The sequence below is a fragment of the Bombina bombina genome, chromosome 3 (assembly GCF_027579735.1).
Source record: "Bombina bombina isolate aBomBom1 chromosome 3, aBomBom1.pri, whole genome shotgun sequence".
Taxonomy (NCBI): Eukaryota; Metazoa; Chordata; class Amphibia; order Anura; family Bombinatoridae; genus Bombina; species Bombina bombina.
Window position 1 is genome coordinate 383,621,360 of NC_069501.1, and position 27,741 is coordinate 383,649,100.

The window sequence follows — 27,741 nt, forward strand, 5'->3', positions numbered from 1 at the left end:
GCGAATCGCACTGCAAGGCCAAGAGTTCCATGACTCTCCGAGCAGAAGAGATAGCAATAAGAAACAAAACCTTTCAAGATAACAACTTAATATCTATGGAATGCAATGGCTCAAACGGAGCCTGCTGCAAAACTTTAAGGACAAGGCTAAGGCTCCAAGGAGGAGCAAAAGACTTAAACACAGGCCTGATTCTGACCAGGGCCTGACAAAAGGATTGCACATCTGGCAAGTCCACCAGACTCTTGTGTAACAAAATGGATAATGCAGAAATCTGACCCTTCAGAGTACTGACTGAAAAACCCTTCCCCAAATCTTCCTGGAGAAAAGACAAAATCCTAGAGATCCTGACCCTACTCCAAGAGTAGCCCTTGGTTCACACCAATAAAAATATTTATTCCATATCTTATAGTAAATCTTTTTAGTAACCGGCTGAGCCTGAATCAGGGTCTCAATGACCGACTCAGAAAAAACACGCTTAGACAGAACTAAGCGTTTAATCTCCAAGCAGTCAGCTTCAGAGAAACGAGATTTGGATGAAGGAATGGACCCTGAGTTAGAAGATCCTTCCTCAGAGGCAACCTCCAAGGTGGAAGAGATGACATCTTCACTAGGAAGCCTATTTATCATATGTCTGTCGGACCTGATCCCACAGTGCGGATCAGGTCCGACAGACATCGCTGAATGCGGACAGCAATATGCTCTCCATATTCAGCATTGCACCAGCAGCTTTTGTGAGTTGCTGGTGCAACGCCGCCCCCTGCAGATTCGCGGCCAATCGGCTGCCAGCAGGGGGTGTCAATCAACCCGATTGTACTCGATGGGGTTGAATTCCGGCGATTCCTGTCCACCTCATCAGAGCAGGCAGACAGGGTTATGGAGCAGCGGTCTTTAGACCGCTGCTATATAACTGGTGTTTCTGGCGAGCCTGCAGGCTTGCCAGAAACACGATCCCTCCAGCTCCGTACGGAGCTTGATAGATAGGCCCCCAAGTCTGCATACCAGATCCTGCGAGGCCATGCAGGAGCTATTAGAATTTCCAATGCTCTCTCCTGTTTGATATGAGCAATGTTCGTGGAAGGAGAACAAACGGGGGAAACAGGTATGCTAAACTGAAATCCCAAGGAACCACCAGAGCATCTATCAGAACGGCCTGTGGATCTCTTGACCTGTACCTTGGAAGCTTGGCATTCTGCCGAGACGCCATCAGATCCAACTCCGGCACCCTCCATCTGAGGGTTAACCTAGAGAACACCTCTGGATGAAGAGCCCACTCCCCGGGGGGAAATGTCTGTCTGCTCAGGAAATCCGCTTCCAAGTTGTCCACTCCTGGAATGTGGATGGCAGATAGACAGCAATTGTGAGCTTCCACCCACTGAACAATCCGAGACACCTCCTTCATTGCTAAGGAACTCTGAGTTCCTTCATGGTGGTTGCTGTAAGCCACTGAAGTGATAGTTTTTGACTGAAACCTGATAAACTGGGCTAAGGACAACTGATTCCAAGCCATCAGAGCATTGTAAATCACTCTCAACTCCAAGATATTTATGGGGAGAGCCGACTCTTCTTGAGTCCAGATTCCCTGCACCTTTAATGAGTCCCAGACTGCTCCCCAGACCAGCAGGCTGATGATAAATTTGACTATAAAACCAAATATGACAAGTATCAGAAAGAATTAGATAAATTAGAGTTGGAATTAATAGCCACTAAAAATCAGAAACTACAGAGGGATAATGAAGACTTTCAGAGTCAGAAAATCTATCGCTGGTGCAACAACACTACATTCAGAGGTAGAACTAATAGATATTTAGTCCAACAACCTGAAAGCAGTGCCGAAAGCGAATCTGATATCTCTGATAATGAAACTGAAATCAGTATTGATAATGCACAAACTGAAAATGCCAGTAACACTTCAGTAACTAGACCCAAAACATACAGCACAGTACAATCTTCCACTGCTTCTTCCTCTTTTTGTTTCTACCACCCCTCACAATGTAACCCCACCAACCACGCAGACCAATACAACATCACCTCACACGGCACAAGGGAACAAGCACAAATTCACAGGTCCAACCAGACAGTCCACAAGGAGAAGGGAGTTGAGCCCCTTCTCCAAGATAAGGATGAACAACTGAGAGTAATGAATCTATCTGATCATATACTTAATCCTGAAGAATTATCCAAAGGATTATCTTTCTGTCCGGTCAATTCCTTGAATAAGTTTGAATTAATTAAGGATATCCATTTATTTTCAAGGAAATTGTTGCTAAAAATATATATATTCATATAATCCTAACACCTTAAATGCGGACAATTTAATTACTGCTGAGATATTACAGGAATTAGGAAATGATATTTCAGATAGTCAGGTAAATCCAATACCCACTAACTCCAATACCTGGAAATCTAATTTGAGACCTAAATCGACATATGTTCTCTCCTTGTCGACATCACCAGAGATAAAAGTGTTTTTTCTAAAAATGGTCTGCGACAATATTGAGCAAATACCTGCTCATTAATGCCTAGATTTAGAGTTCGGCGGTAAAAGGGCTGTTAACGCTCCGCGGGTTTTTTTCTGGCCGCACCATAAATTTAACTCTGGTATCGAGAGTTCAAACAAAGGCTGCGTTAGGCTCCAAAAAAGGAGCGTAGAGCATTTTTACCGCAAATGCAACTCTCGATACCAGAGTTGCTTACGGACGCGGCCGGCATCAAAAACGTGCTCGTGCACGATTCTCCCATAGGAAACAATGGGGCTGTTTGAGCTGAAAAAAAACCTAACACCTGCAAAAAAGCAGCGTTCAGCTCCTAACGCAGCCCCATTGTTTCCTATGGGGAAACACCTCCTAAGTCTGCACCTAACACCCTAACATGTACCCCGAGTCTAAACACCCCTAACCTTACACTTATTAACTCCTAATCTGCCGCCCCCGCTATCGCTGACCCCTGCATTACACTTTTAACCCCTAATCTGCCGCTCCGTAAACCGCCGCCACCTACGTTATCCCTATGTACCCCTAATCTGCTGCCCTAACATCGCCGACCCCTATGTTATATTTATTAACCCCTAATCTGCCCCCCACAACGTCGCCGACACCTGCCTACACTTATTAACCCCTAATCTGCCGAGCGGACCTGAGCGCTACTATAATAAAGTTATTAACCCCTAATCCACCTCACTAACCCTATCATAAATAGTATTAACCCCTAATCTGCCCTCCCTAACATCGCCGACACCTACCTTCAATTATTAACCCCTAATCTGCCGACCGGAGCTCACCGCTATTCTAATAAATGTATTAACCCCTAAAGCTAAGTCTAACCCTAACACTAACACCCCCCTAAGTTAAATATAATTTTTATCTAACGAAATAAATTAACTCTTATTAAATAAATGATTCCTATTTAAAGCTAAATACTTACCTGTAAAATACATCCTAATATAGCTACAATATAAATTATAATTATATTATAGCTATTTTAGGATTAATATTTATTTTACAGGCAACTTTGTAATTATTTTAACCAGGTACAATAGCTATTAAATAGTTAAGAACTATTTAATAGTTACCTAGTTAAAATAATAACAAATTTACCTGTAAAATAAATCCTAACCTAAGATATAATTAAACCTAACACTACCCTATCAATAAAATAATTAAATAAACTACCTACAATTACCTACAATTAACCTAACACTACACTATCAATAAATTAATTAAACACAATTGCTACAAATAAATACAATTAAATAAACTATCTAAAGTACAAAAAATAAAAAAGAACTAAGTTACAGAAAATAATAAAATATTTACAAACATAAGAAAAATATTACAACAATTTTAAACTAATTACACCTACTCTAAGCCCCCTAATAAAATAACAAAGCCCCCCAAAATAAAAAATTCCCTACCCTATTCTAAAATACAAATATTACAAGCTCTTTTACCTTACCAGCCCTGAACAGGGCCCTTTGCGGGGCATGCCCCAAGAATTTCAGCTCTTTTGCCTGTAAAAAAAAACATACAATACCCCCCCCCCAACATTACAACCCACCACCCACATACCCCTAATCTAACCCAAACCCCCCTTAAATAAACCTAACACTACCCCCCTGATGATCTTCCTACCTTGTCTTCACCATGCCAGGTTCACCGATCCGTCCTGGCTCCAAGATCTTCATCCAACCCAAGCGGGGGCTAGACATCCACTGAAGAAGTCCAGAAGAGGGTCCAAAGTCTTCCTCCTATCCGGCAAGAAGAGGACATCCGGACCGGCAAACATCTTCTCCAAGCGGCATCTTCTATCTTCTTCCATCCGATGACGACCGGCTCCATCTTGAAGACCTCCAGCGCGGATCCATCCTCTTCTTCCGACGACTAGACGACGAATGACGGTTCCTTTAAGGGACGTCATCCAAGATGGCGTCCCTCGAATTCCGATTGGCTGATAGGATTCTATCAGCCAATCGGAATTAAGGTAGGAATTTTCTGATTGGCTGATGGAATCAGCCAATCAGAATATAGTTCAATCCGATTGGCTGATCCAATCAGCCAATCAGATTGAGCTCGCATTCTATTGGCTGATCGGAACAGCCAATAGAATGCGAGCTCAATCTGATTGGCTGATTGGATCAGCCAATCGGATTGAACTATATTCTGATTGGCTGATTCCATCAGCCAATCAGAAAATTCCTACCTTAATTCCGATTGGCTGATAGAATCCTATCAGCCAATCGGAATTCGAGGGACGCCATCTTGGATGACGTCCCTTAAAGGAACCGTCATTCGTCGTCTAGTCGTCGGAAGAAGAGGATGGATCCGCGCTGGAGGTCTTCAAGATGGAGCCGGTCGTCATCGGATGGAAGAAGATAGAAGATGCCGCTTGGAGAAGATGTTTGCCGGTCCGGATGTCCTCTTCTTGCCGGATAGGAGGAAGACTTTGGACCCTCTTCTGGACTTCTTCAGTGGATGTCTAGCCCCCGCTTGGGTTGGATGAAGATCTTGGAGCCAGGACGGATCGGTGAACCTGGCATGGTGAAGACAAGGTAGGAAGATCATCAGGGGGGTAGTGTTAGGTTTATTTAAGGGGGGTTTGGGTTAGATTAGGGGTATGTGGGTGGTGGGTTGTAATGTTGGGGGGGGGGTATTGTATGTTTTTTTTTACAGGCAAAAGAGCTGAAATTCTTGGGGCATGCCCCGCAAAGGGCCCTGTTCAGGGCTGGTAAGGTAAAAGAGCTTGTAATATTTGTATTTTAGAATAGGGTAGGGAATTTTTTATTTTGGGGGGCTTTGTTATTTTATTAGGGGGCTTAGAGTAGGTGTAATTAGTTTAAAATTGTTGTAATATTTTTCTTATGTTTGTAAATATTTTATTATTTTCTGTAACTTAGTTCTTTTTTATTTTTTGTACTTTAGATGTTAGGGAGGGCAGATTAGGGGTTAATACTATTTATGATAGGGTTAGTGAGGCGGATTAGGGGTTAATAACTTTATTATAGTAGCGCTCAGGTCCGCTCGGCAGATTAGGGGTTAATAAGTGTAGGTAGGTGTCGGCGACGTTGTGGGGGGCAGATTAGGGGTTAATAAATATAACATAGGGGTCGGCGATGTTAGGGGTAGCAGATTAGGGGTACATAGGGAGAACGTAGGTGGCGGCGATTTGCGGTCGGAAGATTAGGGGTTAATTATTTTAAGTAGCTTGCGGCGACGTTGTGGGGGGCAAGTTAGGGGTTAATAGATATAATACAGGGGTCGGCGGTGTTAGGGGCAGCAGATTAGGGGTACATAAGTATAACGTAGGTGGCGGTCGGCAGATTAGGGGTTAAAAATTTTAATCGAGTGGCGGCGATGTGGGGGGACCTCGGTTTAGGGGTACATAGGTAGTTTATGGGTGTTAGTGTACTTTAGGGTACAGTAGTTAAGAGCTTTATAAACCGGCGTTAGCCAGAAAGCTCTTAACTCCTGCTATTTTCAGGCGGCTGGAATCTTGTCGTTAGAGCTCTAACGCTCACTGCAGAAACGACTCTAAATACCGGCGTTAGAAAGATCCCATTGAAAAGATAGGATACGCAAATGGCGTAGGGGGATCTGCGGTATGGAAAAGTCGCGGCTGTAAAGTGAGCGTTAGACCCTTTAATCACTGACTCCAAATACCAGCGGGCGCCCAAAACCAGCGTTAGGAGCCTCTAACGCTGGTTTTGACGGCTACCGCCGAACTCTAAATCTAGGCCTAAAAAAGTTACAATTTAACGTTTCAAGAATCAGAAGCATTAAAAGATATTGAATCCTGGCAGGACATTATCCTTAAGCCCTCTGATAAGGGCGGTAATGTGGTCTTATGGCGAAAAAAAAATGTACATGGAGGAAGCCACCAAACAGCTGTCTAATTCCACCTGCTACAAAAAAAATATTTTTAATCCCCAGAGCTCTTATTTAATCCAGTATAACAATCTGGTCAAGGCAGCATGGGATGGGAATATAATTACCAATACCAAAAAAAAGTACCTGTTCCCAAGGATAAAGTGTCAAATGAATCTTATCCAAGATTAATAACCACTTCTAATCCTGAAATGTCACAAGTGACCAAAATCATTAATGACCATTGAAAAATATTACAAAATGATCCCATCCTGAATTCTATGATTGGCAGTAGAATCTCTATTGGATACAGGAGACCTACTATTTTGAGAAACAGACTAGTATCCAGCCACTTTGTAAGATCTGCAAAAAAAAAAAAAGACAGATATTCAGGGATGTATCCCTGTAGTACATGCTCTGCATGTAAGTATGTCTTGAAAACTAAAGCTATTACTGACAAAAGAGGCAAAAATATGAACTAAAAGCTCTCATGCAGAACTGTGGGAGTGATATATGCACTTTTCTGTTCTTGTAAAATTACCTATGTTGGGATGACCAACACGTGAAGTAAGGGTACGTATCCTTGAACATGCAAACAATATTAAGAATGACAATAGAGATGAAGCCAGAGGTAAAAAATTAACATCTGTGGTGAAACATTTTCAACAACATCATATAAGTATACCTACAGAACTAAGATATACAGTAATTCAATGAGTCAATTTAGGAATAAGAGGCGGTTATGCAGGAAAAGCACTACTAAAAATGTAATGTAAATAGATCTACTTTAAGAACTATTATGTATATTTATAATTCACCAATATCATGCATCTCTTTCACTTAACCATGCACTCATAATTTTAAAAATTAGGATTCCTCCCTAATTATATTTTGACATTATCACAATTCACTTGATTACACAAGTCCTTGGATGACTGAAACCCTTGTTTCTTATTTCAGTTTCACTGTCACCACACTTATGATAATTCTGGTATATTTAATTCACATCTTTTTATTACAATTCTGGGATTCTGGCCTTTTTAATAATCATTTTACTATTAATCCATTAAAAATTCCTGTTAATATTTATACCTCTTTCTGAATTTCATACATAGGTATAAATGTATGGTTTTCTTTAGGATGCCATCAACCTGTGGAGTTATTATCTAGGAACATCCTTTCTCCTTAAATGATACCCTATTATTTTTCATTTACCCCTATCCTAAAAACAACACTAGATAGGATATCTAAGGTTAGTGTATATTCTTTAATTTTTATTAAAATACCATTCTATTAATAAACTCCCAATTCAAGATGACAAGTATAAACAATAGAACACCTTATTATCTACAATGGTACGACATTGAGCGTTATGTGGCATAATAAGATTCTTTGCAGCTCATATTAAAATCAGTCATCAATTTGGTGACTGGGATACAATGTTCCCATTCAGCACTATTCAATGCATTTATTATCTCTCAGATTTACAATGATATTCTATTGCATCTTAAACTGTTTATAAATTGTACTTGTCCACAGGACAATTGATCTATGTTATTTAGTTTGTACCTATGACCGGTAACGACAAATTAAACTAATATATTTATTTATAGATATAACCAACTAAAGACTGATTGTAACTGGCACCTTCACTCGCAACTAAGGGTCTTCGCATGCACATTTGTTACATGGTTGATCCGCAGAGGATAACGTAACCTGAGTTGTATGACTTTGCTTATGCTTCCTTACGTCAGTGAACCGATGATATGTTTTCATGTCTTTGCCTGCTTCTGTTATTTTTATATTACCTTTTGTTCCACAAGACTTACATATGAGCATTGGGGCAGATCCATATACTCTCATGTAGAAGCGAACTGGATGATATAATCAGCATTAGTCTAGCTGGATACTAAATGACAATATAAACAGTATCAGTCTATTTCATCTATAATCTAGTTTACTGAATGGACAATTAAAAATGTTTATTCACATTGGTCCAAGATGTACACAATATTTTTTCATTTTGACTTACACTTGCTGTTTGTGCTTTCACCTGTCATTTGTAGGTATACATTATCATCCAATTGCATTTGCTACTCTGTAAACAGTTTTTTTGAGGCATACCCCTCTATGATGCTATTTGCATCACCATGGTCATACAGACCTTCGATTGGCGGTGCATGTAAATAGACCAGAATCACTAGCTGCACTCTGTTCCACCCCTTTATGACTCAAGTGTTGATGTCAGCAGTGATGCTGATAATATACTTCTTACTGGCCATCATCACAAGACTGACATATTTAGCTGGCCAATTGTAACACAACTTTATCCCAATTACATTGTAAGGGGGGACTTATGGATTATTAAATAGGCTGCAAAGGCGGTGTCCCGCACCCCCCTGAAGAAGCGTTTTTTTGAAACGCGCATCAGAGGTCCTCTGGAGTAGCTATATCTCTCCGTTTTTTAAATGTTGCTTACTATGGTTTAAACCTGACTCCCTGCAAGATATTCTGATATTTCAGCCTAGCAGTTAGCTTAAAATGAGAAATACTAAAATAATTTAATCCTAGCCTTCGGATTGTAAGGGCCTTCTTATAGTCATATATAGTCACTGCTGGCTGTCATTATTCTCAACTATACAAACATTATGGGAATTTTAGGGTTTTTCCTGGTTTAAGCATTTTTAATGAGAGCATAAGCCATTTGTATGCATGAGATCAGCTTTTTTCTTTTTTGTTATTATCTATCATCTTTTTTAATAAAGTTATTAGTATGAGTGATAATTGAAATATTATTTATATACTTTACTTAAACCTCTTCTTAGTGCAGAAACACAATTCTTAATACAGACTAAAGCTATGTATACTTAATTGTATGACCTATTACAATTACTTTGCTAGTTGTCTGGTGTCAGTGGTCACGATCACCCAGGAAGGTCTCCAGAAGCATGTGCCCGAGACAGATTCTACTGAGAAAGCCACCATGGGAGAGAGTCTCTTGTCGACTGATCTAGATCTATCCTCTGAGACAGATCCAAATGGTCCCCATTCCATTGTCTTAGCATGCATAATTGCAGAGCTCTCAAATGGAATCGAGCAAAGGGAATGATGTCCATGGAAGCGACCATCAGACCAATTACCTCCATACATTGAGCCACTGATGGCCGAACAGTAGACTGAAGAGAGAGGCAAGAGGAGAGAATTTTGGAGTTTTTCATAGATAGGGAATCTATCATGGCCCTTAAGAAATCCACCCTTGTAGCTGGAACAAGGGAGCACTTTTTCAGATTAATTTTCCAACCGTGGGAACGTAGAAAAGACAACAAGATCTCTGTATGAGAGTTTGCTTGTTTAAAAGATGGCGCCTGAACCTATATGTCGTCCAGGTAGGGTGCCACTGCTGCCTGATCACTGCCAAGAGAGCCCCTAGAACCGTTGAGAAAATTCTGGAAGCTGTGTCAAGGCCAAACGGAAGAGCCACAAACTGAAAGTGTTTGTCTAGAAAGGCAAAGCTCAGGAACTTGTGATGATCCCTGTGGATGGGAACATGAAGATATGCATCCTTCAGGTCTATGGTTGTCATGAACTTACCCTCTTGGACCAGAGGAAGAATGGAACAAATGGTTTCCATTTTGAAGGATGGTACTCTGAGAAACTTGTTGAGACACTTTAGGTCTAGAATGGGTCGAAAAGTTCCTTATTTTTTGGGAACCACAAACAGATTTGAATAGAACTCTAGACCCTGTTCCCTTACTGGAACTGGAACTATCACTCCCAGGGAGGAAAGGTCCTGAACGCAATTCAAGAATGCCTTTCTTTTTATCTAGTCTGCAGATAACCTTGAGAGGTGGAATCTGCCCCTGGGAGGGAGAGATTTAAATTCTATCTTGTAACCCTGGGAAACTATGTCCACAGCCCAAGGATCTGGGACATCTCATATACAAGCCTGATAGAACAGAGAAAGTTTGCCCCCCACTTGATCCAATCCCAGACTGGGGGCAGACCCTTCATGCTGATTTAGATTAAGCTGTATGCTTCTTAGATTGTTTCCCCTTGTTCCATGACTGATTGGGTGCCCAAGAAGATTGGGACTGTTCCTGCTTGGAAGGAGAGGAAGACTTTCCCTTGAAGTTACTAAAGGAGCGAAAATTACTCTGACGTCTTTTAGTTGTAGTCTTCTTGTCTTATGGGAGAAAAGACCCCTTTCCACCAGTAATATTAGAAAGTATTTCTGCTAGACCAGGTCCAAACATGGTCTTACCCTTAAAAGGAAGTGCCAAAAGCTTGGACTTAGAGGAAACATCCGCTGACCAACACTTCAGCCACAACTCTCTGCGAGCTAGCACAGCAAAACCAGATATATTGGCTCCCAATTTAATAACTTGCATGCTAGCTTTAGAAATAAAGGAATTGGCTATCTTAAGAGCCCTAATCCTGTCTTGGATCTCCTCCAAAGGAGTCTCTACCTGAAGTGAATCAAACAACAAGGCATCGCACTAAAAAGATGCCGCACTTGACACAGTGTAAACACAAACTGCAGATTGCCATTGAAAACCTTAATGAGCATACATCTTCTTCAAATAAGCCTCCATATTTTTGTCCATTGGATCCTTAAAAGAGCAGCTGTCCTCTATAGGAATAATAGTTCTCTTAGCTAGAGCAGAAATAGCCCCTTCTACTTTAGGCACCATGTGCCATGAATCTCTAATGGAGTCAGCAACAGGAAACATCTTTTTAAAGGCAGGAGATGGGGAAAAGGGAATCTCCAGTTTCTCCCATTCCTGTGCAATAATCTCTGTAGCACGGTCTGGAACAGGAAACACTTCCACAGTGGAAGGAACATCAAAGTATTTATTAAGTTTACTAGATTTCTTAGGGTTGCCAAAATCTCCTTTAACAATACACAAAGGTGTTCAAGCTTAAATCTGAAGGACACTACTTCAGCATCAGATAAAGGAATTATACTGTCCGAATATGAGATTTCACCCTCAGAGGCTACTGATGTTTCCTCCTCATCTGACTTATGAGGGAGGGCAACCAGAGTAGCAGAGGTTGGCACAGAAACCTTACTATCTGAATCTCTAATTTTCCTCTTGCGTCTTCCCTTTAGCATGAGAAAAGCAGATAATTACACAGATACCGCAGAAGATAAATGAGCAGCAAAATCTGCAGGCAAATAAACTCCTCCAGGAGGCTGAGAAGAACTGCAGGGCACTGTATGAGACAACATTAAGACTTGGGACGTTTGAGGAGAAAGATGTGGCAGTGCCTGAACAGCATCATCCTGAGAGACATGAGGCTCATAGGGCAATACATTTTCTTTACATTCTAGTGTTCTAGCTAAACACGTGGAACAAAATTGTAAAGGAAAAACTATTTGTGCCCAAAGACATAATAAATTATTATTAAACACCCATGTTTAATCCTGTCTTGTCTCTTGAAAATTTGACCCAAAAGGAAAAATTAAATCTCTGAAAAGAAAAACTACTACAGCTTTAAGACAGTCCAATTTAAGAATTAAGCATTATACAGTAAGAAAGGACCTGAGACATAAAACCTCTACACCTTAGCAGAACTGAGGTGCCTACCACATCTAGGAGACTCTAATGCGACTGTACACAAGCCTACAAACTGCAGGGCTTCACAAAAATGTTCTGATGGCTGAACAGAAAGGTCACATGATCGGCAATACTGGAACTGCACAGTTATGTAAAAGCGTGCGTTCCAATTCTCCTCCCCTTAAGTTACCAAGAAGCCGAGAACAATGCAAGCCGATCTCAGATCAAAGTCTCCTAAAACACACTGCCACCAATATGTCTAAACTATAAGCAACACCCGGTATCAGCCCAAATTAAACCCTTCAGTGTTAAAAATAAAAAAGAGCCCGAGAGAAATAATCTCCAGATAAGGGAATTAACCCTTAGTCCCATATGTTGCACCTGCACACTGCCCAATTAATCCTGTGTAAAGGATTACAATGTCACAATATATATTCTGCAGAGTTAAATAAATAATCCACTGAGTGCTAAGTCTTCAGAACCTAGAAGACAAAAAAAGGACTTACCTGCAGTCTAGCTGTTTGGCAGGGAGATAGCATACTCCTTACAGAGACCTGTGGAAAATAGAAAGAACAGAGTAAACCTACTTTGGCTTTCTATAACATGGGCAGTAAATATGTTAGGAAAACGGAGTAGGGCCCACCTTACAAGCTTTAAAGCCACCACTACTCTACTGCAGAGATTGGCTTGGACTACAGCTATACCCCAAAAAACTTGCTTGTAGTGAAAAGAAATCCAATTTTCTTCAGACACCAAAAACTTCACCTCCTCCTTTGACAGAGGCAAAGAGAATGACTGGGGAATATGGGTACTGGAGTGGCACTTAACAGCTTTGCTGTGGTGTTCTTTGCCTCCTCCTGCTGGCCAAGAGTGATATTCCCACAAGTAATTGATGATGTCATGGACTCTCCATACCTTAGGAAAGAAAGCATATTTATGCAATATTCATATTTAATAAAGTGTTTAAATGTGTATTTACTGTAAATATTTCACATTCCAATATTTTTCACATAGGGGAATATGTTCTATGGGGGAATACGTAATCGACTACGCAATATTCTAAGTTCAGCTTTGTACACGCATTGGGTTAGTGCACAAGCGAAAACAGTTTTTTTTCAACTTGTAATATGAGCGTGCAGAAACCTTAATTGTAGCGGAGTTATCACTCAAACGGGAGCGTTAAATACCGCTTCACTTGTAATCTGGCCCACAATCTTTTCCCAGTACAGAAATTATGTTATCCTTTGTGATCAATCTGTACTTGAAAAACTAACATTGTGAGACAATAAATAGACAATAAACATAATAGAAAATATTGGAGAAGAAAGGAATAACTTTAAAAGGGACACTCAAGTCAAAATTAAACTTTCATGACTCAGATAGAGCATGCAATTTTAAACAACTTTCCAATTTACTTCTGTTAAAAAAATGTGCTCAGTCTTTTTATATTTACACTTTTTGAGTCACCATTTCCTACTGAGCATGTTCAAGATTCACAGAATATACTATATGCATTTGTCATTGGCTGATGGGAGGAGTGGAAATAGATATAAATATAAAATTTATCAGAAAAAAATCTAGTACTCATTTGATGTTTAGCCTAAGTGCTATTGTATTGTCTTTTTATTTTGCATGTATTGATTATGCAGATCAACTGCATTTACTGGCTCTATAACCCCTTAAAAGGACAGTATACACTCATTTTCATATAACTGCATGTAATAGACACTACTATAAAGAATAAGATGCACAGATACTGATATAAAAATCCAGTATAAAATGATTTAAAAACGTACTTAGAAGCTTTCAGTTTAGCTCAGTTGAAAAGGCAGCTGGAAAGCCCACTGCAAGTGGGAAATAAGACACTCCCCCTCTCCCTTCTTTTGCATATGAAAAGACCCTTTACACAAACAGGAGCAAGCTGGAGAAGGTAGCTGACGGTATTCAAATAAAACTTTGGGGCTTGGTTAGGAGTCTGAAAATCAGAGCAATGTTCTTTAAAAATAAGCAAAATTATATATTTTTTTAAAAAAAACTAACTTTATGGGCTTTATAAATAGATCATCTACAAAACATTTATGCAAAGAAAAAATTAGTGTATAATGGCCCTTTAAGGACCAGGGAATTTCAGACTAAAACTTCCCCAAAAGACCAGAGCATTTTTGCCATCACTACATTTAAACAGAAATAGAGCCTTTTTTTTTATATATTTACCTATCAAAACTATATATTTATATATTTTAGTAGACAACCCAAAGTATTGATCTAGGCCCATTTTGGTATATTTCATGCCACCATTTTATCGCCAAATGCCATCAAAAAATCGTAAACTTTTTTACAAAATTTAGGTTTCTCACTGTAATTATTTACAAATTTACGGCTAGATTACGAGTCTTGCGTTAGGCTTAAAAAGCAGCGTTGGCTGGTCCCAATGCTGCTTTTTAATGCCCGCTGGTATTAGGAGTCTTGCAGGTACAGGTGTACTGCTCACTTTTTGGGCCAGACTCGGAAATACCGCAAATCCACTTACGTCAATTGTGTATCCTCTTTTTTCAATGGGACTTGCATAGCACCGGTATTACGAGTCTGCCAAAAAGTGAGCGGTACACCCTCTCCTGTCAAGCCTGGTACTGCATTTAAAAGTCAGTAGTTAAGAGTTTTACACTACAACGCCGTTGCATAAAACTTTTAACTAAAGTGCTAAAAAGTACACTAACACCCATAAACTATTTATTAACCACTAAACCGAGGCCCCCCACATCGCAAGCACTTTTAAAAAAAAAATGTAACCCCTAATCTGCCGAACCGGACATCGCCGCCACTATAATAAATATATTAACCCCTAAATCGCCGCACTCCCGCCTCGCAAACACTAGTTCAATTTTATTAACCTCTAATCTGCCGTCCCTAACATCGCCGACACCTACCTACATTTATTAACCCCTAATCTGCCGCCCCCAACGTTGCCGCCACTATATTAAAGTTATTAACCCCTAAATCTAAGTATAACCCTAACCCTAACCCCCCTAACTTAAATATAATTTAAATAAATATAAATAAAATTCCTATAATTAACTAAATTATTCCTATATAAAACTAAATACTTACCTATAAAATAAACCCTAAGCTAGCTACAATATAACTAATAATTACATTGTAGCTAGTTTAGGGTTTATTTTTATTTTACAGGCAAGTTTGTATTTATTTTAACTAGGTAGAATAGTTATTAAATAGTTATTAACTATTTAATAACCACCTAGCTAAAATAAATACAAAAGTACCTGTAAAATAAAACCTAACTTAATTTACAATTACACCTAACACTACAATATAATTAAATTAATTACCTAAATTAAATAAAATTATCTAAAGTACAAACCCCCCCCCACTAAATTACAGAAAATAATAAACAAATTACAAGATTTTTAAACTAATTGCACCTAATCTAATCCCCCTAACAAAATAATAAAGCCCCCCCAAAATAAAAAGCCCTATCCTACACTAAATTACAAATAGCCCTTAAGAGGGCCTTTTGTAGGGCATTGCCCCAAAGTAATCAGCTCTTTTACCTGTAAAAAAAAGTACAAATCCCTCCCCAACATTAAAACCGACCACCCACACAACCAACCCTACTCTAAAACCCACCCAATCCCCCCTTAAAAAAAACCTAACACTAACCCCCTGAAGATCACCCTACCGGGAGACGTCTTCACCCAACCGGGCAGAAGTGGTCCTCCAGACGGGCAGAAGTCTTCATCCAAGCCAGGCAGAAGTGGTCCTCCAGATGGGCAGAAGTCTTCATCCAGATGGCATCTTCTATCTTCATCCATCCGGCATGGAGCGGGTCCATCTTCAAGACATCCGACACAGAGCATCCTCTTCTTTCCACGGCTATGACTGAATGAAGGTTCCTTTAAATGACGTCATCCAAGATGGCGTCCCTTCAATTCTGATTGGCTGATTCTATCAGCCAATCGAAATTAAGGTAGAAAAAATCCTATTGGCTTATGCAATCAGCCAATCAGCCAATAGGATTGAGCTGGCATTCGATTGGCTGATTGGAACAGCCAATAGAATGCCAGCTCAATCCTATTGATTGAAGTTCAATCCTATTGGCTGATTGCATCAGCCAATAGGATTTTTCCTACCTTAATTCCTATTGGCTGATAGAATTCTATCAGCCAATCGGAATTGAAGGGACGCCATCTTGGATGACGTCATTTAAAGGAACCTTCATTCAGTCATAGCCGTGGAAAGAAGAGAATGCTCGCGTCGGATGTCTTGAAGATGGACCCGCTCCGCGCTGGATGGATGAAGATAGAAGATGCCGTCTGGATGAAGACTTCTGCCCGTCTGGAGTACCACTTCTGCCCGGCTTGGATGAAGACTTCTGCCCGTCTGGAGGACCACTTCTGCCCGGTTGGGTGAAGACGTCTCCCGGTAGGGTGATCTTCAGGGGGTTAGTGTTAGGTTTTTTTAAGGGGGGATTGGGTGGGTTTTAGAGTAGGGTTGGTTGTGTGGGTGGTGGGTTTTAATGTTGGGGGGAGGATTTGTACTTTTTTTTACAGATAAATGAGCTGATTACTTTGGGGCAATGCCCCGCAAAAGGCCCTTTAAAGGGCTATTTGTAATTTAGTGTAGGGCAGGGCTTTTTTTATTTTGGGAGGGCGTTTTTGTATTTTGTTAGGGGGATTAGATTAGGTGTAATTAGTTTAAAAATCTTGTAATTTGTTTATTTTTTTTCTGTAATTTAGTGGGGGGGGGTTGTACTTTAGATAATTTAATTTAATTTAGGGAATTAATTTAATTATAATATAGTGTTAGGTGTTATTTTAACTTAGGTTAGGTTTTATTTTACAGGTACTTTTGTATTTATTTTAGCTAGGTAGTTAGTAAATAGTTAATAACTATTTAATAACTAGTCTACCTAGTTAAAATAAATACAAACTTGCCTGTAAAATAAAAATAAACCCTAAGATACAATGTAACTATAAGTTATATTGTAGCTAGCTTAGGGTTTATTTTATAGGTAAGTATTTAGTTTTAAATAGGAATAATTTAGTTAATTATAGTAATTTTATTTAGATTTATTTAAATTATATTTAAGTTAGGGGGTGTTAGGGTCAGACTTAGATTTAGGGGTTAATAACTTTAATGTAGTGGCAGCGACGTTGGGGGCGGCAAATTAGGGGTTAATAAGTGTAGGTAGGTTGCATCGACATTGGGGGCGGAAGTTTAGGGGTTAATAAATATAATGTAGGTGGCGGCGGTGTCCAGAGTGGCAGATTAGGGGTTAATAATATAATGTATGTGTCGGCGATGTTTGGGGCAGCAGCTTAGGGGTTAATAAGTGTAAGATTAGGGGTGTTTAAACTCGGGGTTCATGTTAGGGTGTTAGGTGTAGACATAAATGTATTTTCCCCATAGGAATCAATGGGGCTGCATTAGGAGCTTTACGCTGCTTTTTTGCAGGTGTTAGTTTTTTTTTCAGCCGGCTCTCCCCCATTGATTCCTATGAGCATGTTCAGCCAACTCACCGCTAACGTAAGCAGCGTTGGTATTGAGGTGAGATGTGGAGCAAAATTTTGCTCTACGATCACTTTTTTGCGGTTAACGCCAGGTTTGTAAAAACATGTAATACCAGCGCTGTATGTAAGTGAACGGTGAGCATAAACTGCTCGTTAGCACCGCACAGCTTCTAATGCAAAACTCGTAATCTAGCCGAGTGTGTGCAATCATGGCACAAATGGTTGTAAACGCTTCTCTGAGATCCCCTTTATCAGAAATAGCAGACATATATGGCTTTGTCATTGCTTATTGGTAATTAGAAAGCCGCTAAATGCAGCTGCACACCACACTTTTATTACTCCCAGCAGTGAAGGGGTTAATCGGGTAGCTTGTAAGGTTAATTTTAGCTTTAGTGTCACCTGACACTTCCCACCCTCTGATCCCTACCTGATCCCTCTCAAACTGCTCTCTTCCCTACTCCACACCCAAATGGTCACCCCATCTTAAAGGGACAGTCAACACCAGAATTTTTGTTGTTTTAAAAGATAGATAATCCCTTAATTACCAATTCCCCAGTTTTGCATAACCAACACAGTTATAATCATACAGGTTTTACCTCTGTAATTACCTTGTATCTAAGCCTCAGCAGACTGCCCCATTATTTCAGTTCTTTTGACAGACTTGCATTTTAGCCAATCAGAGCTGACTCCATGGTAAATTCACGTGCATGAGCTCAATGTTATCTATATGAAAAACATGAACTAATGCCCTCTAGTGGTGAAAAACATTCAAAATGCATTTAGATTAGAGGTGGCCTTCAAGGTCTACTGCCTAGATTTAGAGTTTTGCGGCCAAAGGGGTGCGTTAGCTACGCGTGCTTTTTTCTGGCCGCACCTTTTAAACAACGCTGGTATTTAGAGTTCACAGAAGGGCTGCGTTAGGCTCCAAAAAAGGAGCGTATAGCATATTTACCGCAACTTCAACTCTCGATACCAGCGGTGCTTACGGACGCGGCCAGCTTCAAAAACGTGCTCGTGCATGATTCCCCCATAGGAAACAATGGGGCAGGTTGAGCTGAAAAAAACCCTAACACCTGCAAAAAAGCAGCGTTCAGCTCCTAACGCAGCCCCATTGTTTCCTATGGGGAAACTCTTCCTATGTCTGCACCTAACACCCTAACATGTACCCCGAGTCTAGACACCCCTAACCTTACACTTATTAACCCCTAATCTGCCGCCCCTGCTATCGCTGACCCCTGCATATTATTATTAACCCCTAATCTGCCGCTCCGTACAGCACCGCCACCTACATCATCCCTATGTACCCCTAATTTGCTGCCCCTAACACCACCGACCCCTATATTATATTTATTAACCCCTAATCTGCCGCCCCCAACGTCGCCGCTACCTACCTACACTTATTAACACCTAATCTGCCGACCGCATCTCACCGCTACTATAATAAAGTTATTAACCCCTAATCCGCCTCACTCCCGCCTCAATAACCTTATAATAAATAGTATTAACCCCTAATCTGCCCTCCCTAACATCGCCGACACCTAACTTCAATTATTAACCCCTAATCTGCCGACCGGAACGCACCGCTACTATAATAAATGTATTAACCCCTAAAGCTAAGTCTAACCCTAACACTAACACCCCCCTAAGTTAAATATAATTTAAATCTAACGAAATAAATTAACTCTTATTAAAAATATTATTCCTATTTAAAGCTAAATACTTACCTGTAAAATAAACCCTAATATAGCTACAATATAACCAATAATTACATTGTAGCTATTTTAGGATTAATATTTATTTTACAGGCAACTTTGTATTTATTTTAACCAGGTACAATAGCTATTAAATAGTTAAGAACTATTTAATAGCTAAAATAGTTAAAATAATTACAAAATTACCTGTAAAATAAATCCTAACCTAATTTACAATTAAACCTAACACTACACTATCAATTAATTAATTAAATAAAATACCTACAATTATCTACAATTAAACCTAACACTACACTATCAATAAATTAATTAAATACAATACCTACAAATAAATACAATTAAATAAACTAACTAAAGTACAAAAAATAAAAAAGAACTAAGTTACAAAAAATAAAAAAATATTTACAAACATTAGAAAAATATTACAACAATTTTAAACTAATTACACCTACTCTAAGCCTCCTAATAAAATAACAAAGACCCCCAAAATAAAAAAATGCCCTACCCTATTCTAAATTAAAAAAGTTCAAAGCTCTTTTACCTTACCAGCCCTGAAAAGGGCCATTTGCGGGGCATGCCCCAAATAATTCAGCTCTTTTGCCTGTAAAAAAAAAACATACAATACCCCCCCCCAATATTACAACCCACCACCCACATACCCCTAATTTAACCCAAACCCCCCTTAAATAAACATAACACTAAGCCCCTAAAGATCTTCCTACCTTATCTTCACCATACCAGGTTCACCGATCCATCCTCTGAAGTCTTCATCCAAGCCTCTGAAATCTTCATCCAAGCCCAAGCGGGGGCTGAAGAGTGATGTCCATCCTCTGGCTGAAGTCTGGATCCAAGCGGCGGCTGAAGAAATCCATCATCAGGCTGAAGTTTTGATCCAAGCGGGCGCTGAAGAAGTCCATCATCGGGATGAAGTCTTCTATGATGCGGCATCTTCAATCTTCTTTCTTCCGGAGCCATCATCTTCCAGCCGATGCGGATCCATCCTCTTCTACCGACGCCTACTCGCCGAATGACGCTTCCTTTAAGGGACGTCATCCAAGATGGCGTCCCTCGAATTCCGATTGGCTGATAGGATTCTATCAGCCAATCGGAATTAAGGTAGGAAAATTCAGTTCCGATCAGCCAATAGAATGCGAGCTCAATCTGATTGGCTGTTCGGATCAGCCAATCGGATTGAACTTGAATCTGATTGGCTCATTCCATCAGCCAATCAGAATTTTCCTACCTTAATTCCGATTGGCTGATAGAATCCTATCAGCCAATCCGAATTCGAGGGACGCCATCTTGGATGACGTCCCTTAAAGGAACCGTCATTCGGCGAGTAGGCGTCGGTAGAAGAGGATGGATCCGCGTCGGCTCGAAGATGATGGCTCCGGAAGAAAGAAGATTGAAGATGCCGCATCATAGAAGACTTCATCCCGATGATGGACTTCTTCAGCGCCCACTTGGATCAAGACTTCAGCCCGATGATGGATTTCTTCAGCCGCCGCTTGGATCCAGACTTCAGCCGGAGGATGGACGTCACTCTTCAGCCCCCGCTTGGGTTTGGATGAAGATTTCGGAGGCTTGGATGAAGACTTCAGAGGACGGATCGGTGAACCTGGTATGGTGAAGATAAGGTAGGAAGATCTTCAGGGGCTTAGTGTTAGGTTTATTTAAGGGGGGTTTGGGTTAGATTAGGGGTATGTGGGTGGTGGGTTGTAATGTTGGGGGTATTGTATGTTTTTTTTTACAGGCAAAAGAGCTGAATTATTTGGGGCATGCCCCGCAAATGGCCCTTTTTTTATTTTGGGGGTCTTTGTTATTTTATTAGGGGGCTTAGAGTAGGTGTAATTAGTTTAAAATTGTTGTAATATTTTTCTAATGTTTGTAGATATTTTTTTATTTTTTGTAACTTAGTTCTTTTTTATTTTTTGTACTTTAGTTAGTTTATTTAATTGTAGTTATTTGTAGGTATTGTATTTAATTTATTTATTGATAGTGTAGTGTTAGGTTTAATTGTAGATAATTGTAGGTAATTGTAGGTAGTTTATTTAATTTATTTATTGATAGTGTAGTGTTAGGTTTAATTGTAATTTAGGTTAGGATTTATTTTACAGGTAATTTGTAATTATTTTAACTAGGTAACTATTAAATAGTTCTTAACTATTTAATAGCTATTGTACCTGGTTAAAATAAATACAAAGTTGCCTGTAAAATAAATATTAATCCTAAAATAGCTACAATATAATTATAATTTATATTGTAGCTATATTAGGGTTTATTTTACAGGTAAGTATTTAGCTTTAAATAGGATTAATTTATTTAATAAGAGTTAATTTATTTTGTTAGATTTAAATTATATTTAACTTAGGGGGGTGTTAGTGTTAGGTTTAGACTTAGCTTTAGGGGTTAATACATTTATTAGAGTAGCGGCGAGATCCGGTCGGCAGATTAGGGGTTAATAATTGAAGTTAGGTGTCGGGGATGTTAGGGAGGGCAGATTAGGGGTTAATACTATTTATTATAGTGTTATTGAGGCGGGAGTGAGGCGGATTAGGGGTTAATAACTTTATTATAGTAGCGGTGAGATGCGGTCGGCAGATTAGGGGTTAATTATTGTAGGTAGGTGGAGGCGACGTTGTGGGGGGCAGATTAGGGGTTAATAAATATAATATAGGGGTCGGCGGTGTTAGAGGCAGCAGATTAGGGTTACATAGGTATAACGTAGCTGGCGGCGATGTGCGGTCGGCAGATTAGGGGTTAATAATAATATGCAGGGGTCAGCGATAGCGGGGGCAGCAGATTAGGGGTTAATAAATATAATATAGGGGTCGGCGGTGTTAGGGGCAGCAGATTACGGGTTCATAGGGATAACGTAGATGGCGGCGGTATACGGAGCGGCAGATTAGGGGTTAAAAAATTTAATCAAGTGGCGGCGATTTGGGGGGGCCTCGGTTTAGGGGTACATAGGTAGTTTATGGGTGTTAGTGTACTTTAGACCACAGTAGTTAAGAGCTTTATGAACCGGCGTTAGCCCAGAAAGCTCTTAACTACTGACTTTTTTCTGCGGCTGGAGTTTGGTCGTTAGATTTCTAACGCTCACTTCAGCCAAGACTCTAAATACCGGCATTAGAAAGATCCCATTGAAAAGATAGGATACGCAAATGACGTAAGGGGATCTGCGGTATGGAAAAGTCGCGGCTGGAAAGTGAGCGTTAGACCCTTTCCTGACTGACTCTAAATACCGGCGGTAGCCCAAAACCAGCGTTAGGAGCCTCTAACGCTGGTTTTGACGGCTAACGCCAAACTCTAAATCTAGCCGTACGAAATTAGCATATGAACCTGCTAGGTTTAGCTTTCAACTAAAAATACCAAGAGAACAAAGCAAAATTGGTGATAAAAGTAAAATGTAAAGTTGTTTAAAATTACATGCCCTATTTGAATCATGAAAGTTTTTTTTGGACTTGATTGTCCCTTTAAGTACTGGCAGAAAGTTTGCCAGTATGAAAACATAAGGCTTTTTTTTTTGTAATGTTTTTCTATTTTCTGCAATGTAGGATCCTCCCTTACCCCCCCCCAAACTCCCTGATCTACCCCCCAATTAGCTCTCTACCCTCCCCCCTCCAACTGTTTTCTGCCATCTTAGGTACTGGAAGCTGTCTTGCATTACCCAGTTTGCTTTAATTTTTATTATTTTTTTAATAAAAAAAAATTCTGTAGTGTAGCTTCCCCCTCCCTTATTTACCCCCCTTCCAAGATTATATCCCTACCCTCTAATCCCTCCCTCCACCATAGGCTCTGCCTCTACCTACTTCCCCTCCTCCTCCTCTTTGCCGCTGTCATTTGATTTTTCTCTGTAGCATAGCTGTCCAACCCACTCCTGGCCCCCTCCCGCAATGGGCCACCCACCTGCCTCCCTTCTAACCCTCCCACACCTCCAATGATCAGCACCACCGATGTCCGATGCAGAGAGGGCCAAAGAGTGTCCCTCTCTGCATTAGTAACTATGCCCGTCTATTTCTGCACTGCCCCACTCATGGGGCATGCAGAAATAAAGTAATCTCGCTACTTTTAGCAAGGTTTGCGGCAGAGAGAGGCCCAGGACAGCGGCTTCATACAGGGTATGATGCTGGTCATTAAGGTTGTTAAGAAGGTTACAAAGCAAAGTATAAAATTATGCAATTAGGGAAGAAAAATCAAAACGTTAATTACAGACTCAATGACACTTTACTGACTGTTGCAAATGAGGAACGGGACATAGGGAATATTTTTTCAGATGATTTAAAATTTAGTAAACAATGTAGTACTGCAGCGAGTAAGGCCAGCAGAATGTTTGGATGTATTGGTAGAGGTATTCGCAGCAGCAATAGTAAGGTTCTTATGCCACTTTACAGATCATTAGTTAAGCCTCATCTTGAGTATTGTGTACAGTTCTGGAGACCATATCTTCAAAAGAATATAAACAAACTGGAATCTGTGCAAAGGAGGGCTACCAAAATGGTACATGGTCTAAAAAATAAAACATACCAGGAGAGGCTCAATGACCTAAATTTGTATGTATAGTTTAGAGGAGAGAAGGGAAAAAGGTGATATGATTGAAACTTTCAAGTATATTAAGGGGCTTAGTAAAACTGAGCCAGTGAGCATTTTACATAGAAAGGAAAACTCAAGAGCAAGGGGTCATGATCTCAAGATGAAGTGTAGTAGATTCATGAGTAATTTGAGGAAGCACTTCTTTACAGAAAGGGTGATTGATTCATGGAATGAACTTCCACAAGAGGTAGTAATGACAAACACTGTGGGGGACTTTAAGAATGCCTTGGACAAGCATAAGGCTATTCTACGAACTAGATAAGTTTATACTTTAAGTAAATATCAGGCAGACTTGCTGGGCATATGGCTCTTATCTGCCATCAATATCTATATTTCTATTGGCTATATTACAAATTTTGCGGTAAGAGGGGTGCGGTGCTAACTTGCAAGTTATTGTCACCGCTCACTTACCTACAGCGCTGGTATTACAGGTTTTCATAAACCCGGCATTAAAAGGCAAAAAGTGAGCATAGAGCAAAATTGAGCTCCATACCGCACTCCAATACCAGCGCTGCTTAAGTCAGCGGTTAGCTGGTTGTACGTGCTTGTGCACGATTTCCCCATAGACATCAATTAGATGTCGGAAGAAGAGGATGCTCCGCACCGGATGTCTTGAAGATGGACCCGCTACTCGCCAGATGGATGAAGATAGAAGATGCCGTCAGGATGAAGACTTCTGCCCATCTGGAGGACCACTATTCCCGGCTTGGATGAAGACTTCTGCCAGCTTCGTTGAGGACTTCTTGCCGCTTCGTTGAGGACTTCTCCCGGCTTCGTTGACAATGGATGTTGGGTCTTCAAAACTGTAAGTGGATCTTCGGGGGTTAGTGTTAGGTTTTTTTAAGGGTTTATTGGGTGGGTTTTAGTTTTAGATTAGGGTTTGGGCAGCAATAGAGCTAAATGCCCTTTTAAGGGCAATGCCCATCCAAATGTCCTTTTCAGGGCAATGGGGAGCTTAGTTTTTTTAGTTAGGGTTTTATTTGGGGGGTTGGTTGTGTGGGTGGTGGGTTTTACTGTTGGGGGTTGTTTGTATTTTTTTACAGGTAAAAGAGCTGATTTCTTTGGGGCAATGCCCCGCAAAAGGCCCTTTTAAGGGCTATTGGTAGTTTAGTTTAAGATACAAGCAATATACAGAAGTGTTAGATGGAATAAACACAATATTGGAAACAAACACAATATTCTGTAACAGATGATCTAAGAACTGATACTGTCCTTTAAATTAGACCGCAGCCTTCTTGCAGTCTCTCCTCTGTGACTGTATAGGGATAGGTAGTGGTAATAGATGGCGCAGGTCTATTAGATGATTTTCTTCCATAAGATGTATCTGTTCAGCTGGAAGAAGATGTAACATCAGATGGCAAGAGCCCACAGGATCCTGGTGTCAAATGCTAATTTTCCCAAGGGTATTCAAAATATTAAACTGTGAATGAATGGAAACCCAAGTGACAAAGATATCCAATATACAATAAAAAGGATGTAGTAACTTACTCCATATATAAGGATATTCCGGCCCGGCACAGCAAAGAAAAATCTTGACAGTCTTTCAACTAAGGTAAAAAAGGTTTTATTTGCTCAACGCGTTTCAACGTATTACAAGTCTTTATCAAGAGCATACATTAAAACAAGTAAAACAGGTAAGTAAAACCAAATGCAAAGTAGTAGTTTAGTTTAGTTTAGTAGTTTAGTTTAGGCTAGGGTTTTTTTTTATTTTGGGGGGGCTTTTTTTATTTTGATAGGGCTATTAGATTAGGTGTAATTAGTTTAAATATCTTGTAATTTGTTTTTTATTTTGTGTAATTTAGTGTTTGTTTATTTTTGTAATTTAGGTATTTGTATTTAATTTAGTTAATTGTATCTAATTTAGGTAATTTATTTAATTGTAGTGTAAGTTTAGGTGTTAGTGTAAGACAGGTTAGGTTTAATTTTACAGGTAAATTTGTATTTATTCTAGCTAGGTAGTTAGTAAATAGTTAATAACTATTTAGTAACTATTCTACCTAGTTAAAATAAATACAAACATGTCTGTAAAATAAAAAAAACCTAAGCTAGCTACAATGTAACTATTAGTTATATTGTAGCTAGCTTAGGGTTTATTTTATAGGTATTTAGTTTTAAATAGGAATTATTTCGTTATTAATAGTAGGTTTTATTTAGATTTATTTGAGTTATATTTAAGTTAGGGGGTGTTAATAAATGAAGGTAGGCGGCTGTTAGGGATGGCAGATTAGGGGTTAATAATATGTAACTAGTGTTTGCGATGGGGGAGTGCAGTGGTTTAGGGGTTCATAACTTTAGTATAGTGGCGGCGATGTCCGGAGCGGCAGATTAGGGGTTAATAATTTTATTTTTGTGTTTGCGATGCGGGAGGGCCTCGGTTTAGGGTTTAATAGGTAGTTTATGGGTGTTAGTGTATTTTTTAACAGTTTAGTTATGAGTTTTATGCTACAGCTGTGTAGTGTAAAACTCATAGCTACTGACTTTAGAGTGCATTACGAATCTTGCGGGATACGCTGTATCGCTCACTTTTTGGCCTAAAAAAAAAAAAGCTTGTAATAACGGCGCTATGGAAGTCCCATTGAAAAAAGACTTTACGAAAATTGGGTAAGTTAATTTGCAGTACGGCCAAAAAAGTGTGCAGGACAGCTGTACCTACAAGACTCGTAATAGCAGCGGTAGTAAAAAAGAAGCGTTATGAGCCTTATAACGCAAAACTTGTAATCTAGCCGTTAGTTTCTATGTTACGTGTTTTGAGCAAAGAAGATGGTGTCCAGACAGTGTTGTAGGTCCTGGACCTACAATAAAGTGATGCTTACTACTTCATCTATCCTATAAATTGCTTTAGCTCCAATCTATGTGGTTAGTGTCTGATTCACTAAAGCTCTTTGGCCTGGAGAGATTATTTATGATTCCTTGTCAGTATTACAAGGCCACGGCACTCAGTAATTCGTTTCTATGTTACATGTTCTGAGCCAAGAAGATGGTGTCCAGACAGTGTTGTAGGTCCTAGACCTACAATAAAGTGATGCTTACTACTTCATCCATCCTATAAATTGCTTTAGCTTTAATCTATGTGGTTAGTGCCCAATTTGCAGAAGCTCCCTGGCCTGGCGAGATTCTTTATGATTCCTCGTCAGTATTACAAGGTCCCTCAGCGATTCGTTTAAAGGCAAATTTTACCTAGGGAACACATCTCAGTAACAAGAGTTTACTGATAATCTTTATGTATCAGAGAGACACTTATTTTAACATATCAATCATTAAAATAAAATGATGACTTCTCTACATGCCAGCAAGGTTTTGAGAATTAGATCCTTTGCTTCACAATCTAACGGAGTTAGCAAACATTGCTAACCAGATTAATTAAGAAAGAACATTTTAATGGGTTCATCAACAAAACTTAGTCTACTCTTAACCAACTGTCTTCTGTATTTTTTAATTTGCTGTACCAGGATCTAATTGTCAAGTCTTCAGCAAAATATTGTGAGCAAAAACTGTTAGAAAGATGATACCATCTGCAGATGGCTAAATGACTTGAAAATATTTTTTACTTATAAGTAGTCTCAACAAATACAAGCAAAATTATATATGAAGTAATATAGTTACAATCTAAGAGGTCAAGTAAGTAAATATCATAGTTTACATAAAATAGATTGAGATGTATAAAAATATTTGGGGGTGTACATTCAAATTTAAAGTTAATGGGGCATATAGTAAGGTCTGGCATGCAGAGTAGTGCAGTTAAAATTAAATTCAAATAATATTTATATATGTTTGCAAACATTTTTGTTATAAAATTAAAGGGACAGTCTACTTAAAAATTGTTATTGTTTAAAAAGACAGATAATCCTTTTTTTACCCATTCCCCAGTTTTGCTTTACTAACACTGTTATATCAATGCACATTTCACCTCTGTCATTACCTTATATCTTAGCCTCTGCAGAATGCCCCCTTATATCAGTGCTTTTTGCAAACTTGTATTTCAGCCATTTAGAGC